This window comes from Chionomys nivalis, chromosome 15 (genome assembly GCF_950005125.1).
Source record: "Chionomys nivalis chromosome 15, mChiNiv1.1, whole genome shotgun sequence".
NCBI classification, from domain to species: domain Eukaryota; kingdom Metazoa; phylum Chordata; class Mammalia; order Rodentia; family Cricetidae; genus Chionomys; species Chionomys nivalis.
Window position 1 is genome coordinate 47,964,456 of NC_080100.1, and position 16,891 is coordinate 47,981,346.

The 16,891-nt window shown below is 44.7% G+C and overlaps 1 pseudogene; it reads left to right on the top strand.

Annotated features, from left to right (window-relative positions):
- The first annotated feature begins 1,848 nt into the window (after positions 1-1,848).
- LOC130887202 (60S ribosomal protein L27-like) overlaps positions 1,849-16,891 on the top strand; it is a 66,652-nt pseudogene continuing 51,609 nt past the window's right edge.

The window sequence follows — 16,891 nt, forward strand, 5'->3', positions numbered from 1 at the left end:
GTCTGGCTACAGAGTTCTGTGCTTCGCTGCTTGCTAGTTTTGTCAACCTTTAATTCCACAATGGCCCAACTAGTTTATAACCTGAATGATGCACTAAACAGGACCCCAGCAACATAGCCAAATTTTAGGGAGGAAGACTTGAAATGTAGGAAAACATCTTGACTCTCGAGACTATGGAAGGCGCTGTGGCCGATTCACGCTTGACATTGTTCTTCTAGTTTTCCCATCCACAGATCATTATGCAAAGAGGGAGATTTATGTAGGACCAGTTTCAGTAGAGCAAATGATACAGCGGGGTTTCCAGTCCTGGCTGGTTATACATCTTACATTTTATAGTTATCTCCCTGTCAGAAGTATAAATCTACCAAGTGCGCGCACACACACACAGTGGGAGTGTGTCAGGAAATCACAACTCAGCAAAATACGGCACCTTCCTGACAAATCCTGGATGACTAAGTTACACGTGCACTCTGTGGTTGCAAGGCTGTCCAAGATCCAAGGTGATCTGGGGCAACAGCCCCTCCTCCTTGAGCGTGGGGCCAATTCCAAGAAGATAATCAAAGTGAATTGTACCTGGTATATGAAATTGAACACCGCCCTCTACTCTCTGGGCTTTGTAGATCAAAGATAATAAACCTGTCATGAACCAAGACAAAGGGCCACCAAGGAGTGACAAATTTCTATCAGATTCGCATTTCATCAAAACGCTGAGGGCGGGAATACAGTTGGTGAGCGTGCCCTTCCTCCTCTCCCGGAGACTGAACTACAGGGAAAGAAAGTCACCTGGGTCTTTCACCACATGCAGAGAGCAGAGAACCGTGCTAGGGGAGATTGTGCTAGGGGACAATGCTCACCTGTCCTCTCAGTACTCAGCAGAATGCCAGAATCTGTCACGGGATGCTTCCATGCACTGTCCAAAAGCCGTACGCCAGAACAACCTGGAGACGAACTCTATAAAGCGACGCTAAACACCAGAGGGTACCATGCACGCAGTCAAGGACAAACTTTTACAGCCTTACATTTCTCTACTCCCAGTTTGAACTGTGTTCTGTGTCAGATTAGAATACAGCAGCAGAGGGCAATCAGTGGACTGCACATCAGATCAAGAGAGCTAAAGGTCTGCAGCCATCACTCAACCGGAGAGCAAAAATTCAGAGAAGCATTCAGAACAACCGACTTCCTGCACCCTTCTGATAAGAAGGAAGAAGAAGAGGAGGATGAGGAAGAGGAAGAGGAGGGGGAAGAGGAAGGACTCTGCAGTTTACCACCTCACATCCTCATTACCCTACTGACCCCACAGCTCTGCAAGGCAAGGCAAATGAACGAAATGGCTTTGTGGGCGCTGATAAGAACCTGAAGATCAGAGACTTTCCCGCAGACATGTAGCAATTTCTAGAGTGAGGCGCCGTGCTCTCTGGCTCCAAGTTCAGGTTTTCTTCCAATATAATCTTTGTGTAATACAAGTGCAAGGGTTCTGCTTATGCCTTCACTATCACTCCATGATGCCTTATGCAAGCAAATCACCTAACAGAGCCTACTTGGTGCTTTTAGCAATTGTCCTTTCAGGTGAACCCAAAAGGTACTAACTCACTTGGCCCTTTCTTCTGATCCTTCTGTAATTCCAAGCTCCCGCACTGGTTATCCATTTCCTTGGTGACCTTAGGACAGTCATCTGGGCTCTTCGGAGGCCTTTGAAGATAATCATAATGTTTGAAGGCATCATTTAAGGGAAAGATTTTTCGAGTGCCTATCAACCACTATCTGGAAAATTAAGAAAACAAGAGTGCCCAAGACAAAGTCTTTTTTCTGTACGGAGCTTCAAACAAAGGGTATGCCACCACAGGGGTCATGAACACCAATACAAATCCCAGCTGTGGTAAGATCATGGACCCAGACACGGTCCTCAACAGCAGCGTGGGTCCAGATGTCACCACGGACCCTGGGCATCCATACCAGGTGCCACGGACCTCAATACAGACACAGGAGGGCTGAGCTCAGCTGGCCCTACTCCTCACTAACCCAGGGATAATGAACCCTGATGACCCCACGCCTAATAGGAGAACTGCCTCTCCTCCACACTTGGGAACGTTGGCCCCACCCCTCACCTGATGAGGGGTAGTCTCAGCAGCAGGGTCAGAACAACCCAGCTACCACCTAGACACGCATCCAGGGCTTTGAGTGGACACTCCCCAATATCTACCCACCTATGACCTGCTGGATGGAGCATGTGTGGGCACGGGCCCTGTGGAAGCACAGCTGCAGGATCTCCATGACTCCGGGCAGCAGCGGGATCTCCTATGTGTTTCAGCCAGGGTTCGGTACAGATGGTGTACCCGAAGCCAAAGGCCTTAAACGTGACCAACAACACGCTCCACAAGGAACATTTGCAAGGACAGTTGTTTGAACAAAGGCTATACTATATGACACACAGCAGCTCCCAAAGCCACCAGGACAAAGAGGTCATGTGTTTTTCTTAATTTTTTTTTTATTTTGTTTTGTTTTGCTAGTTAGTTTGGTTGGTTGGGTTTTGTTTGTTTGTTTGTTTTTTAATTAATATTCTTATTTGAACTTTTTTATTTTTCTACTTTTTATTTTTATCTTACTTTTATTATTTCTGTTTTTGTTTGTTTTCCTTACACTACAAGGGTAAAGGGCAAACGTGGATGGACTGGGAAATGAGTGGGGTTAGGGATGCATGATGTGAAATTCTCAGAATCAATAAAAAACTACGTTAAAAATTTAGGTTCATAATCGTCAACTTAATAATGGAGACAACTGGGACTTGGTAGATGGATGATTCAGCAGTTAAGAGCACTGGTTGCTCTTACAGAGGACCCAGGTTCAATTCCCAGCGCCTACATGGTGGCTCACAACTGTCTGTAACTCCAATTCCAGGGGATCCAACACCCTCACACAGATATACATGCAGGCAAAATACCAATGCACATTAAAAATAAATAAATAAATAAATAAATAAATAAAATGGAAAAAGAAAGAGAATGGAGACAGCTAAAGGAATATTGCAAAAGTGTATTTTCTCAGGAAATCCAACTTTCCCACTGTAGCGAAACTATTAATACTCAGCAAAGATTAATGTTTAGTCTGCTCTGACTTCTCACATAAGACCATTCTAAAGTGAGAAATATTCCCTCGTTTAAAGACCTGGAGAGAGAGAGAGAGAGAGAGAGAGAGAGAGAGAGAGAGAGAGAGAGAGAGAGAGAGAGGGCCACCCTGGAAGAGGAGCAGAGCATCTCCAGGTGTAGAGAAATTGCATTCAGTCCAGCGGTGCATGTCAGAGATGACTTTGCAGAGAGAGCACCACCAATGCCAACAACCTGTCGAGTGGGTTTTCTAGACTTTTCTCTAGCTTCCCCTGTGCTTCTGGGGACTGCAAGGCCATCAACTCTCCTGGCTCTGTTTTGCCCACACTGCTCTCTTAGCCTCTTGGATCTTAGCCCAGGATCATCTTTGCCATTCTTCAAGGTTCATCTTCAATGTAGCTTTCTCTTGGAAGCAATCTCCGGCCTAACTGAAATAAATATAAACAGATTACAAAAGGGAAAAAAAATGATCCTAATTTCTTCCCACATCTCTGGAACCTTCAAAAAATCCTAAGCTTTTTTGGCTGTATTGGTCATGAAATGATCCTTATATCCGTAATTTAAGACCCACTCATCCATGCCACCTGTGTGTGAACAGCAGGAGAGAGAGGAACAGTAGGAACCATGGCTTCCAAAGCTTGTGTTCCTCGACTGCCCTGCTGTTAGTCTTTGGCTAAGCTGAGGACTGAGAAATCTTGATCTCTGCTCCACAGGATCCAGCTGGGATTAAGTGCAGCAGGCTGCAGGGTAATCACTGTCAGCGTCCTTGGTCAAGTGGTGGCGGATCTGGGTGAAAAAGTATCAACTCTGCACTGGCGCGGACCTCAGCTTTTCAGCCGGAAAATTACAGAGCGCTTCTTCTGGCCATCCGCGACCCCTTATACACGGGGCCAGAGATGCTATAGGACAGAACTGAGAGATATATTCATATTGCAGGGTTTTGCAAGCTCTCCGGATGTCCTAACAATAAGTTACAGATGTCTAATCCTAAATTAAGAAGTTAAATGCAGTGTGGACTCCACAAATGGCAATTTTCTATAATTTGGGAAAAATATTTGGTAGCTAGATTCCCACTGGAAATGCTTGGCAACAGTTCTTTCTGCTAAATATCTCCATCAGCCTCTCCTAAGGCCCTGATCACACCAGAGAACAATAGACTTCCAAAAACAACAGAGAATTGCTCAGGAAACTATAATTATGATTTTCCTCTGGGCAGCTCAGCATTTTATAACCAGGACAAGTACTGGACTAGCTGAGTACATACATCCACGTTCCTTTAATAGCTTTAAACTGCACCTTGGTTTTTCCTAGTTTGTGCTGTTGCCTTCTTCGCTTTTGTTTTGAAAGGAGACTTTTTATCAGTTTTCCTGCGCCATGCCATTTTATCTCTTTCTTCTGCCTGCAATAAGATATCAGGCTAATATTGGCAGAGCAACTTCCTACAATGATTCTTTGTTCCAGAAAAAAAAAAAGAGTATGAATAGTACATTATTAAAATGGAGAAGGAAGTGAGCTTCATTCCGCTTATTATTTACTTAGTGAATGTTGTCACGGCACCAGGAGCTTGACAAAGACGAATACACGGAAACAATGGCTCAGTGCACTCGGATCTTGCCTTTCGCATGAGGATCTCTGAGTAGTTTCCAAACACTGAATCATAAATCCACTCCCTCCAGGCAGGACTCCACAGCTAACAGCAAGGAAGCTGCTGGGAACACCTTATGCCACCGCTGGAGACTGCAGCACTGGATTTCAGAAATGCCTGAAGACTCGGAGACGTGCAATCAAGATGGAATGGGCTGTGAGAGACAGTGGGTGAGTTTGGAAGAAAGAAGCAGGAAAAAATAGGAACAAAGAGAATCCTAGTCAGAGCAGCTGGGCCTGTGGGTCCCTGACTGACAACTGGGCTTTCAGAATCAAGCACACACTTAGCAGCTGACAAAGGAAATGTTTTACTTCCTGCAAATTGGCTCTTATCTTCCTCTAACACATTCTTGACATCTGCAGTTTGGTTTTACTTTTTTTCTGCAGAGAAGAAACTTTTTTAAGATACTAGTACCTTGCATTACATTACATTCGACTCTATTTTTAATAATACTCCCATTAAGATTTACCATATACCAACTCAACGTGAAAGTCCAAAATCAAGAAATCTCATTTATTTAGATCCCACTACATTCTGGGCATTTATATAAAAGTGACCAGAACTTGATGATTTTCTCTGTGAAAGAATGAGGCCAACGCCTTTGGAGAGGCATGCCCATGATGTGACAGGACCACAGGCAGCAGTCAGCAACCCATCCGAGGGTCCTTGGCATCAGGAGCACATGGCTCATACTGTAGGCTTTCACAGTCAGTCAGGACACAAAACCACAGTTATACAGTTTCTAATGGGAAGCACTATGCTCAGAAATCAATTGTGAAGCAAAGGGTCAATAGGTAGATATTACTGTTTCAAACCCGGGAAGCAGCGTGGGTAGCTGAACTGGGATCTCAGATTTAGCCTGACTTTCCTCCATCTCTTTTACGGATCAGCTTTCCCCAAAGCTGAATTGATAACTTGAGCTTGATGCAAGTCTCTTGAGGGCTGAACATCCTCTTGGGAACGAGACCATGTTTTACCCACTGTCGGAGGCCGTGTAGTCTGGTCGTTCTCATCAGAAGACTGAGGAACCTATAGGAAGGAGCCCATTGAAAGACAGGGAAGCACATTGAATAGACTTAGTAACGGAGCATAGGCATTCCCAGGTGGCCGGGAGGATCTACCCCCAGCAACATGGCGGCCCTTCCATTTCAGGCCATGTGATTCTGTGTTCAGGTCCCTGGGAGAGACACCACCATAGCAAAATTCTACATAGGCATTTCTTTGTTTTTGTTTGTGTGCACATGCATGTGTCTATGTACGAGGAGGTCAGAGAGGAATCAAATCTCCTGGAACTGGAGCTACAGACAGCTATGAGCGCCTGATGTGGGTGCTAAGCATAGAACCCAGGTCCCCTGCCAGGACAGTATGTGCTCTTGGTCCCTGAGCTAGCTGTCCAACACTTGTACTAGGCGTTTTAATGGGTGCTTCTACTTCTGCAGCCTGTATCCCACCCTCGACATACGCTAACACGATCATCCTACTGGCCTTGGCAGTCATTGCTCACGGCTGTGCCTGCTGTGCTCGTGTGTCAGGGCCCCACAGAAGGATGCAGAAGAGTGAAAGGGACAAGCTGAGATCACCAGAACGGGAATGCTCAGAGACATGATGAGACCCTTACCCTGGAGGCCCACCGTGTTACTGTGTAGAGAGAAGAAGGCACAGAGGACTTATGAAAACTCAGGAAATAGCACATTTGGGAGTTATAACCCAGCGACTTCATACTGCAGAGTGTTTTAATTTTGCCACAGTTTCAAGTTTTGTTGCCATCTGTTTCAAAGCTAGTAAATGACAAAGAATAGGTATGTCTTTCAAGGAACAAAAGATACAGGGAAGGCCAAGACCCATTCTACAAACCCTTTGTTGAGGGAGTAAGACAAAACCCAAAAGTCAACTTTGGGGGAAAGGTAAATTGGCTGTGATCTTATATTCCAAGGTAAGGAAATGAGTAAAGTGGCAAACCCAGAAGAGCCTCACAAGGGCTTACTAAAAATAAGGTTACAGTAGGGACATTCAAATTTCACACAGGAATCAGCAATAGACAAAGCAGTTTCTCTCGGTCCTTGGAATAGCATTTGGCCATGCACCAGAATCTTCTTCCAAATTTCTGCATGTAGGCATCCACTAGTGACTTCTGATGACCGTTCCAACTCCCTGCAAACCTTCCATTGTCAGCATTTTATCGCCATTGGTTGAGTTGCTGTATAGGCATTAAAGCAGTTTACAATCCTATTTGCTCTGCTATTCTGGTTTTTCGGGATTTGGTTCAGAGTCTTTCAATCATCAGGACTAATCAGAGAGATGACACTAATGATGTTAGACGATTCTAACTTCTCTTAGTTAAGTGTCTTAGTTAAGGTTTCTACTGCTGTGAAGAGACACCATGACCACGGGGACTCTTATAAAGGAACACACTTAGTTGGGTGGCTTACAGCTTCAGGGGTCTAGTCCATTATCGTCATGGTGTGACATGGTGGCGTGCAGGCAAACATGGTGCTGGAGAAAGAACTGAGAGTTCTACATCTTGATCTGCAGGCAACAGGAAGTGGTCTGAGACACTCGACGTGACTTGAGCATATATGAGACCTCAAATCCCACCTTCAGAGTGGCACACTTCCTCCAACAAGGCCATATCTACTCCAACAAAGCCATGCTTTCTAATAGTGCCATTCCCTGTGTGTTTGTGGAGGCCAATTATTTTCAAACTACCACATCTGGCCAGTTATTGCAAACAACTGGAGCCCTATAGAAGCAACAGGACACACAATTGTGTCTGTGTCAAGCAAAGCATTTAAGAGAAAGCAGCGGGGCTTTTGGAAACAACTTAGTTTTGCTATATATGGTTTTCCTCTGACGTGAGTGATAAGAAGCCCACATTACATGCAAACACACATTCCTTTTGCTTCTTACAGTGGCAATGGTTGCTGTTCTCTGCTTGGAGTTTCCAGAAAGCAGGAATCTCAGGAGGACTGGCTCAGTGAAGGCACAAACTTCAAGCAGTATCCATTTGACAGATGGTTTATTTGATAAGAAAAGATTTTTCTTCTTTCTTTCTACTTCCTGCCAAGATTAACACAGCTTTGGGGTTGACTTAACTTGGGTAACAAGGAATGGAGAGATAACAGACATTGAAAAGCTGGGATCAGCTGGGCCGTGTGTTCTGCTGGAGACAGACCAACGTCAGCCTGGGAACTTGGCATATCTATTATATAGAACACAGATAATGAGGATGTGGGCTACCTAGTCTCCGCAGGTCTCTCAGGTTGTTGTCGCCCAGGGAAACTGCACTTGGTACTTCCTGCACACACTCTCAACCTCGGTACTCCTCAACCAGGGGATGGCTTTGCCATTCCTGAACCTGACCCGGGGAAGACCTTGCCATTCCCATGGGTCTGAGGTATTGGGGTCCCTGACATGGCCATACTCATGTCAATAATACATTGTTTGAGTCTTCCCCACAACTCCTAGCCCATTCTGACTATCTGGTCCTCATCTATTTGTGTATAATGTCCTTCTAATTAATAAGTGGCCAGGACACTGAAGACTGTCTCTGACCTGACACCCCAAGAACAGAAAGGAATGAGAAGAGCCCTCTTGCCTGCCTTTCTTCCATTTTACCTGTATTGCCCTCTCTTCTTTTACAAGACTCTTTACTTCTTCCTAGGGAATAGATGACTAAGTCTTATTTCTATTCAGTGATTTGGTCTCTGGTGCCAAGAGTTCAGGGTTAAAAATTAATGTGATCACATGTCAAAGTTTCCATTTTTATGGCACCTGATCCCGCGCAGGGAAGGAAAGATAGACAGACATGAACAAGAACATGACAGGTGTCGCAACAACCTTCACGCCTTTCTGGAAAGACTCGGCTCCCCCACAGCTGGGTGACATGTAACCTCTCCTGATTTATGTCCCTAAGTGACTTTTTTGGTTTTGCACAAAATCAGAACAAAAGTATAATAGGAAAGATAAAGTAGAGGCAACAATGAGCAGGTCATGATCTGTAGGTCCCTTGTTACAGAATCTATAGCAAGCGGAGCTATAGTTTCTACTCTGTGTTCCTTCTCTGTTGACTTACCTTCCTGGTCTTTTTGACACGGGTGATGGATGCTGCCTGATTAGGTTGTGATAGAGTCCTCTGCTCATGCTGCTATTACAAACTTGGCCTCTCCTCCTGCCCTCTATCTCTCTGCATTGGAATTGCTGTGGTAGCTCAGTCGCTGTCTGTCCCTGTAAAGCTTGAAATGCTTGCAGGCAGCTGCTGGTATACATACATCCCTGTACTGCATCCTCCCATCGCACTTTGCAAGCTGTAAGGACATGGTAAGGAGCAGAGAGCCTACCTCACCTGCCCCAAGATGGGAGCCTGCTTGTGAGGGCAGGCAGCTGAGGGAAAAGCATCAGACAATAAAGGCTCAGCCTGACAGATGCATGAGAGCTTTTAAATCTATATAAAGATGATTTTCAGAAAATCCTTACCACTGACTCTACCTGGCTTACTTTTAACGTGTGTTATCAAGTACTCATGCAAATAGTGATTGGAAAAAATCTTAAGTAACAAACGTAAAATGTGATAACTATGTCTCTTCTTTTTTTATTTTTATTTTTTTATTGTTGTTGTTGATGTCAAGGGCAAACCTGACATTGATCAAATTAATGAGCTAAGCTTTGTGACTATTAATAAAGGCTCGAGGGCTCTGGGGCATCTTGATCTTCCTTATATGAAATACAATCCTCCATAAAACAAAGGCGACTATATTTTACTGGCAACCTCAAAGACAGGCCCATCACATTCGTTCCAGTTTAATATACATTTTTAATTATTCATCTGCAAGACATAAAATAGCTCATTTTGAGAAGCCTCATTTGGATGTTAATTTGCAAATAAGAGCCAGGGAGAAGTCTGTATAAATTATTCTTGTAAATATATGTACATAAAATATCTCCTAAGATTCTAACAAACCAGTGACTAAGATCTTGTTGGGAGGAATGATCCGAAGATAATCACCCCAAGTTGGGATAATTTTATCGCAGTCCATCTTCTGTGAGCTTCTTTAGTAATCTGAAGGCTAGATTAGACTCTCATTATGAACTACTTAGAAACATCATTTGAGATGATGGGAAAGTAATTTGAAGAATTTGGGGCCTGGTAATGAGTTCCCTTTGAAGTTGGGGAGGGGTGGCAGTGGGAACAGAATCTGAGATAATTGCTGGTTGTCTCCAAGGAGTCCAAAGGTTGATGAAGCTTCTGTGTTTAATAATTAAACATACTAACCTCCGAGGAGGAGGAGGAGGAAGAGGAGGAGGAGGAGGAGGAGGAGGAGGAGGAGGAGGAGGAGGAGGAGGAGGGAGAGGGAGCAACGTTGCCAACCCCGGACATTTAAAAACCCTGCCTCTTGTTTCACCAACACACTCCCCACCCCATCCTTCTCCTCCCCTGCTTCCCCTCCCCCACTCCTGCTCTCAGATGCACCTCTGTCTTTGGCACTGAGAACAACTGAAAGCTCGGGAGGGAAAACTTGCAGAGGAAACTTGACTTTGGCCCTGTGGGCACTGCAGCTGTAAAATGTCCACCTTACCGCCTAAGGTACCATTCTGGAGAAGAAGGGCAAAGATGCTTCCCACAAACTTGTTCAGGAAATCAACAAATGTTTGCCTTGCCCTTTGAAGTTTACAAGCTTTCACATCTGGGTGAAGTCCAATCAGAGCAACTTTAGGCGTGGCCCTTGCGTCCCATTCATTTGAATCTCTACTAGACTCCCGAGAATTTCATTCTTGTTAATCAGGCCGTGGTCTAGAGTATTCTCCCATGACCTGCTATTGAGGGAACACTCATCTATTCCTAATGTTCTCCCTATGGCCTGAGGAACCCCTGCCCAATCAGAAGAGCTCATCGCCACAGATGCCTGAGTTAGGGGGCTTCTAAATGGGAAGCAAAAAGGCATGAGTGCATTTCCATACCAATTCCCAGGGCATCCTGGTCTAGGGGCACGTTACAGCCATATCAGCAAAGCATCTGGACGAAAAGGGAACAAAGAGCATGGCTGTGCCCATCTAGAAACCAGCTTCAGGGATGTGAGCTTAGCTCTCCTATTATATCCGCACCTGCGCTCTGGGGTACTGGAGTTTGGGGTGTCAGCTAGGGAAATGTAAAGGGGCATAACAGCGTCTAAGTAGTGATCCTCAAACCCTGGTTCACAGCTGAAGCAGGCAGATGTGGCGACATCTGCCCCTGGTGGGCCTCTCCTAGATGGTGTCTGTCTACCCTGATGAGGGCCAACCTAGGACACCTGTCTCTTGCACGAGGGTCCCTGCTTCCCTTTATATCCCTCCCCATCGCTTGATGCTGCCATTGGCTGCTCAAATTCCATGCAGGGAGAGGGAGCCAGCTGACAAGCTGGTATGGGGAACGCTCTTATTTTATGACTTGGGGCTCACACCAAATGGAACCCTGTGAAGCAGAATATTGTTCCTGGGTGCCAGGCAAGGATAGCACAGGAGCACTTAGAATCATGAAAAGATGAAAGAATACAAAGAAAACTATTTACCAGGTTGAGTGGAATGGGGTAGACTCCAGAGAGCATTTTCAAGGAACAACAGATGCCTCCCGTTTGTCCTCATAGGAACAGATTTCACTAACTAAGGGGCCTGGGGTTTGTGAAGCAGGGTTTCCAAGGTCAAAGACGACATTTCATTGTTCATATGTGTCAAAACAAGACTGAGATCTGCCACCACCTCACCCCTTTGCTTCCCCAGCCCTTGACCCCGTGACTAGCACCCACCCAGATTCTCAAGGTACAGCCTAGGCATTATCAGTGAGAGAATGATTCCAAATTATTGTGTAGCCTCGGGCATCGAGTATCACCCTGCCAAGCATATTTCACCTTGGATGGAATCACACCAGCAATGACATCTCCTCTTATGTGTTACGGGAGGAAAGATCTGGAACACTGAACATGACTTTTTAAATCGTTCCCGGAAGGTGGGCATCTGGACGTCCCTTCATGTTGTAGATTAAATCTGATAATCCTCCAGCAAAAACAAGTGTCTGAAGGGTGTGTTCATCACCTAAAATACTAAAACTACTTGATCATTTTCTTACATTCATAAATTTTAAATACTTCTTTGTAAATGGGTGCATAGACTTAACAGTGCGAGGCATTGTTTCTGAGGAAAGATGCTGCTGCTTCCCATTCTCCGTGGTTACATCATCCTGTTATCTGTGAAACAATGAGAGGAAATGATGCTTGTTTGTCTCAACAATTTTATTCAACAAATGTATAAAATCTGGCAACCCAGAAGCAATTTGTTGCTTTTCATTTTATATAATTATGCATTTACCTTTCCCCCAATTCTTACTTTCTTTTTCTTCAGTAATCAGTGGTATACAGAAGTTTAGACCCTCTGGCCAAAATGGAGGGGGAACAGAAGAAAGGAAGAAAGGAGGGAGGGAAGAAGGAAAGAGGGAGACAGAAAGATAGGGAGAGGGGGAGGGAAGGAAAAGCTATTCTAGATGATCCCAATAATAAGATTTACTGTAAATAACATAACAAGTATCTCAGGAAAGGGATGAAACACTACAGTTGGTTTTTAAATAATACAATAAGTACATAAACAGGTCCCAGAAATGAAGCTAGCCATGCCCCCAGCAGCCTTCCCTCTGCAAAGTGTGCACTGCTCTTCCAGCCTGGAGACGCAGCCCTGCCTGACTCTGCAGAATCCGGCTTCTGCTAGCATCTATTGCTAGTGCAGTACTGCTCCAGGACCCTGCCCGCCTCCAGTGGCCTATGGTATTTCTGCATTTCTGCCAGAGCAGGCTGCCTCAGACTCTTTCAGAGAGAGCAGGGAGGAGGCAGAAAAAGAAATAGAATAGGGCAGCTCTGGGGGCAAAGCGTCACAGAGAGGACAGGAGGGTGGAAATAAACAGGAAGAGGTTGCCCGGTCTCTCACCTTTCATCCCTGGCTCCCAGAGATAAGGCCTCACAGCAAGGCCATCTGGGCTCAGTTTCAGATTTTCCCAGACTCCACTTCACGGTGCTTCTTTGCCTTTGAAAAGCCTGTCTCTGCAGTTTGTAAAGAGGCTGCCTCAGGGAGGCTGTGAGTGGTCAACACCCGGTCCAAACGCCAGGATGGTTATCTTCCGAGAGATGGGTAGCGTGTGGCGCTTTGAAATCCTCTGTCATGCAAATGTCACATGTAGATGTATGTGCTAAAGCAGTACAGGAAAATCATCCTGCCCAGGAAGGACGGAAGCCATTGGAAGCCACAGTTACTGCTTCCTGTCTTCACACCGTTCTACTCCTGTCTTCTCAATGCCAGCGGAAAGGACAGACCCTCCTCATCATTCAGACCTTCCGGTGACCCAGAGCGAAAGCGTCCTTGCTGACTAGAAGTAACTATTCACGTTGAAAAAATTTTATAATCGAAGGCAATTCTGCTGGCTTTCCTCACTGAAACGCCTTCCTTAAGACAGCCAATTATCCTGTGACGTGTGTCTTCAACATTCCCGCTTCACCCTGGGATCAAAAGGGTTGTTTGGCGACTGTTATAAACACTGGTTAACAGCCTGGAGCTGGATTGCCCCGTTCAGATCCTGACTTCCGGCAAATTAGTGCCTGACCTTCTTACTGTGTGTTTCCCAGCGCCTCACTTTCATCCCGCCACAAAATGGAAATGGAACTAGCGAGCTTCTTGGAAGTCTGGTGACAATGCTGACACACGAGGGACTTGCTAACATCGTCACTGACGTGACTTTGTCAGAGGTTACTAACTGAACATATTTTCTATGCCATAAAAATGAAAACTTCAAGAAAACAAAAAACTGACCCTCAGAAAATAACCGTCAAAGGAAACTTCCTTCTCCAGGTTAACACTGTTTTATAAAATTCTGTCTCCAGGGTTGTTTTCAAGTCACATTTTAGTCACACTGAAAAAAAAAAACAAGAAAGTAGAGCCAGGCATGATGGGTTCACCTGTAACCCCAGCACTTGCGGGCAGAGGCAGGAAGCCTTGTAGTTGGAAGCCAGTTCGAACTACACGGAGAGACCCTGCCTTGGAAGGGCGGTGGGGAATGGGACTCGGTAGTAGAGCACTTGCCTAGCACGCCCAGGCCTGGGTTGCAGCAGTACATGTGTTTGCTGCGTTTAGTGTTGTTAAAAATCTTTCACCAGGCTGTGGTGGCTCATATCTTTAATCCCAGCACTCAGGAGGCAGAGGCAGGCCGATCTGTGAGTTCGAGGACAGCCTGGTCTACAGAGTGAGCTCCAGGACAGCCAGGGCTACACAGAGAAACCCTGTCTCGAAACAAAACAAAACAAAATTTCAAGTAAAACAAATGTAAGAAAAAGCTGTAAGTCTTTACCTTTCCTCCAAAGTTGAAAACATTCACTTATTCTAAGCCTTCTTCATATATTGATTATGTCTTATCTTGGTGCATGCACTATAAAAATCTCTCCTGGATCTCCCTGCATTATCGATATAAAGTACTACTAAAGAAAATTTGGAAGTGGAGAGAAGGGTATTAAGTGAGTCTACAAAAGAAAGAAATCATTCATTTCAGTTTTAAAAATGTCTCAGGATAATGTTGTCAATACTTCCTCTCAGCACCACAGTACAGAGGGTTTCCGAAAATGGCACTGGTGCTGTAGGAACTGGAACAAGGATCCTTCTGCACCACAGTCGGACCTCCAGCAAATGCACTTAGACGTCCTAAGGATCCTCAGAATGCATGAGGCGAGGGGGCCCAAGTTCCTATACCTCCAAGCTCACCCAGTGAGTGGGTAACATCCCACTTAGTCTCCACAAATAAGTCTGGCAGCAACCGAGGAACAATTTTTATGTAAATTAAGTGCATTTTTTTATTGAACCAAATATGAGTTTGTGAAAGTTAAAAAGTTTTCTTCTTGACTGGGTTTTCATGGTGGCTCTGAAAGAGCGTCCTGAAGAGCTAGTTGCATGGACAGGCATCTCTCCGAGGAACAGGCAGTTATTGATCGCCTACTTCAACACCGGCTTCCTGTCTTGTCCTTCCAGTCAAGTCTCATGGCTGCTTGGTGTGTCTGCTTCTGGAAGTTCAGATCAGAATATTTAATTATCTCCAAAGGATGTTCCATGGATTAACTGTCAAGTGTTTGGAGACCATTAACTGCTTGATAAATGCTAACGAGATACTTCAAGGAAGCAGATATTACGGGTTCATCTAACATGAATTCTTTCATGGGCCTGTCCAGCCCCTCCTTAGGTTTTATTACCATTCATAGAGACTTGTTTTCAAACTGCATTACAACCCTGCACTGTCCTGCAAATCATCATCACGCCTTAATGATAAAGTCCTGAGTTTGAAAGTGTTGTTGCTGCATTAGGATCAGAGAAAAGGCCATCTGCCTAGAGCCTCCGTGTGGCTGATAATCATCAGGGCAAAGTAAGCCTGTGGAACCATGGACAGTTGACAATTAGCTACCTTAAGAGCAGCCAGGCCAAGGGAGAAATGATTATATATGTACATATCTTCAATATATATCTTCAAGTTAAGTTAAAACCAGCAATTGGACCAAAGACATTAGAAGCACTTCAGAAAAGATTTTAGAAAATTTAGACTTTGCAACTTGATTTGCATCTCTGTCTTTAAATGCATTTGGAATGAACTAGAATCACTGCTCATTTCTCTTTCCTATGGGGTAGAGAAAGGGGAGACAATGACACACTGCCTTTGAGTTGAAAAAGGGCGAAAACGGAAACTTTAATCTAGGGTTGCGAAACGTCCATCTCTGTTCCCACCTCGGCTTTGACTCGTGCAGGGCCCCTGAACTGACCCTTGAACCTGGATGTCTGTCATATGTTCACACCTCTGCCTGTAAAATTAAAATCAAAATAATGACTTCCTACTTCAGCAAGACGTCATAAAGATTAGAGCCAGAACGTTGAACTTCAAAGATGAAAGGCTCAATATAAATTCCAAGCATTATTGTCCAGACACAGTGTGAACTTGCAGAAATATGCAGCTGAAGCATGGTGGCTACCTGTGGGCAGATCCAAACTGAGATGAACTTGCTAGAGTTGGGGGAAGGGCAGGAGAGTGTAAGAACAAGACCTGGAAGTAACTGTCTCCCAGACAGCAGAAGAGTGTTTAATTAGCTCGCAGCAGTCCTGCTTTCTCTGAATGTATGCTTAGTGCGCACCTGATACCATGGCTCTGCTCCCATTGCTCTAAAAGGATTATTTTCCCTGTATCTACAATGTGCAAGGCTATGCTAAGAACTGGAAATAGTGAGATTTATACATAGTCCTCACCCTTCAGAGCTCGCGGTTAAAATAAAGTCACTGTGTATTTCCCGTTTAGTCTACAGGCAGTACAAAGGACACTCCAGTCTACATGAGCACACAGGATGTTTCAGTCTACATGTAGTGCATAGGATGCTTTAGTCTAAATACGTGCAGTCCACAGGATGCTTTAGTCTACATGCAGTGCAAAAAATGCTTCAGTCTGCATACATGCAGCCCACACAGGGTGCTTTAGTCTACATATGCATTACATGGGGTACTTTAGTCTATATACATGCAGTCCACAGGATGCTTTAGTCTGCATGCATACAGTGCATAGGCTGCTTTCGTCTACAAACATGCAGGATGCATTCATCTTTATGTAGCGCACAGCAATGCTTGTAGCATCTGAGAGTTAGAAAAACTTTCCACCAAGAAACGTTCAACAATTTTGAAGCTGACTTCCATTAATAGTGACTGCATTAGACCATGACATGTACTGTGACAAATCGATACTTTGCACATTTTTTCCTTGAATCTACAAGTGCTAGAAATTATTGCTGAAGATGTTCCTTAAGGCCTACAGTAATAGCTCTACCACTGCTTTCAGAACCCCAGTCATCAAGGGGTTCTTCGTCTCATGTGCTAGATGCTTCTACCATGTTTGGCAGGCAACTCCCAAGCCTCCAGATGATTTTGAGTGTAGTCAAGGTTACATATGTAACAATCATACATATGTATGTAGTTGAGTAGGGGTCTTCATGTGCTTCTACGATACCTATACCTGGCTTCCAACTGATACAGAATAAAGACGAGTTGGGGTGCTGTCTGGCAATAGTGGCCATTCTCAGCTTGTGTCATTTGGAACAGCTGTTCCTACGCTGTTTTAAAG